This window comes from Mus caroli, chromosome 7, assembly GCF_900094665.2.
Source record: "Mus caroli chromosome 7, CAROLI_EIJ_v1.1, whole genome shotgun sequence".
Lineage (NCBI taxonomy): Eukaryota > Metazoa > Chordata > Mammalia > Rodentia > Muridae > Mus > Mus caroli.
In genome coordinates this window covers 27,734,837-27,737,332 of record NC_034576.1, presented here as the reverse complement: position 1 = coordinate 27,737,332, position 2,496 = coordinate 27,734,837, and the positions used below count along the sequence as shown (strand labels likewise).

Below are 2,496 nucleotides of genomic sequence, written 5' to 3'. Positions count from 1 at the left end.
CCCCTCACTGGGGGATTCTAGGCAGGGGCTCTACCACCAGGCCACACCCCAGCCCCTCACTGGGAGATTACAGAGGCTGCACACTCTGAGTGTAGTGTGATAGACACAGGTTTAATATATAGGCCTAGAGAGAAACAGTCACCAACTTCCAGGTTCCAGTACAACCAGGGCACTATTATCTTCACAGCCCACTCCTCGCTCACTCCAGCCCCACATCCCACAAACTCTCACTCTTACAACAACTCCTCACACACATATCCGACTGACACGCGTGACTATATGCTCAGCATTTCTACTAACAAACAAATCTCCTGACTGCATGTTCGCAGACACTAGCCAAAGGATCTCTTCTCACACAGCATCCTTCCCAGGAAGAATGCAAGAACGCCTTGCCCTTGAGGAATCCACCAGCCTCTGAGAGAGCCAGGCGCTAAATCGATAATTCAAACACCATGTGAAAGGGGTTCTAACAGGCATGCTGCAAAGGACTCTGGGAATGCAGTGGGAAGAAAAGTTGGCTTTTTTTCTTTTCCTCTTATTTTTAAAGAAGTGTTAAATACTCTTTATTTGATATCATACATAAACCACAGCAAATGCCTTTCAATAGTAAAAGGCAGCATCCTTGATGTAGGGGATTCTAATTAAAACTGCACTGTCAAGCATAGACAGTTGCCTCCTGGTGTTTAGCCATGGCCTGTAAGAGGCCAGTAAACACAAACTGAAACATGGGCGAGTCTTCTTACTTCGCAGACAGTGATAAAATGTTCCCAGTGTTTAAATATATTCATATGCCCAGTTATATAAATCTAAGTATAAAACCATTTAATAGGTTTGAGGCGACATGCCCATATTTATGGAAAGTAAAACATTACTAATTAAGTCCAATCCTATCTTGAGAAAGGGAGAGCAGTGGGAGAGTGTATACAACCGGAGCTGTTGCTTTAAAAAAGACCGTACCCACTTAAATCAGGACTGTCCAACAAGAACATTGTTAGCCATTCATGATCTGAATTTGGTGTATGAATTAAATTATGGTATACATTAAAAGCCATGAGACATTTGTTTTGTAATAAATAAGGCAGTGGAATTACTCATTAGTAGCCTTTTTAAGATAAGCTATTAGGTCTGCCCTTTCTCCCGTCTTCTTGATTCCAGCGAAGATCATTTTTGTTCCAGGGATGTACTTTTGGGATTCTCTAAATACTCCATCAAGGAGGGTGTCCTCTCCCCAGGTGATGCCTCTGTCCTTGTTGGCATCTGTGTAAGAGAATCCAGCAGCCTGGCCTGTCTTCTGCCCAAACAGACCCTGGAGATTTGGTCCAGTCTTACGCTCGCCTCACTTTTCCACAGTGTGGCACTGGGCACACCTCTGAACAAAAATCTTCTTGCCTTTTTCAACATCACCCATTTTTAATTTGCTCCGGGCTGGTCAACACCACGAATGTTCGGACAGATGTCCCACTCTCCAGCCCAAGGACACGCCGGCCTGCGCCTATGTCTCTTTTTTTCTTTTTAAAATTTCCATGATATGCTTTGATTAGTAAAAGAAACCCTCTTTTTAGATCTCACAACCTTGATTCGACATTTTTCCAGCAGCCCGGAGAAAAGGAGACACGTGACACCACCCCTGGGAGAAAAAGGAATGTGTCTCATTCAGAGTAATCACTGTACATGAATACCATTATGGATGGCACAGGGTTTAAATGACAAAGCTGGAGCAGGAAGATGGCTCAGACAGGAAAGTGCTTGCTGACAATCTAAGTTCCATTCTTGGAACCCAACCACACATGGTGGAAGGAAAGAGTCCTAACGGTGTCCTCTGGCATCCACAGATGTGTCATGGAGTGTGCACTCCCACGCACAAACATATGCTCACACATAAATGAAGTACACACAACATACATATGAAGCCAGGTGTGGTGGCATGCACCTTTAAACCCAACACTGAGGAGGCAGAGTTCTAGGCTAGCCTGGTCTACATAGTGAGCTCTAGGCCAGCCAGGGCTACACAGAGAAACCCTGTCTCAAAGTGGGTAGGGGCACTAGAGAGGCAGCTCAGATGCTAAGAGGATTTGTGGCTGCTGCCCATGACAACCCTGGTTCAATTCCCAGCATCCAATTGGCAGGTGACAGCATCTGCAAACTACAGTCCCAGGGGATGTGGCCCACTCTGTTAACACTGCACATGTGTGGTTACAGACATACATACAGGCAGAACACACATACACGTAAAACAAAGTGAAAGAAAAAAGGGGTTGTCTTTGTTTTAAATGAAAGATTCTATTTGTTTGCTTTTATTTTATGTGCATTGGTGTTTTGCCTGCTTGTATGTCTGTGTGAGAGTGTCTAAGCCCTGGAACTGGAGTTGTGAGCTGCTGCGTGGGTGTTGGGAATTGAACCCTGATCTTCCAGAAGAGCAGTCAGTGCCTTTAACTGCTGAGCCATTGCTTCAGTCTCCCAGTTTAGATATTGTATTTATTTATTTTTATTTCTTCC

General features: G+C 44.6%; 1 pseudogene; it reads right to left on the bottom strand.

The window, feature by feature from the left end:
* Nucleotides 1-959: 959 nt before the first annotated feature.
* On the bottom strand, nucleotides 960-1,408 carry LOC110299520 (annotated as a pseudogene).
* Between the last annotated feature and the right edge of the window lie 1,088 nt (nucleotides 1,409-2,496).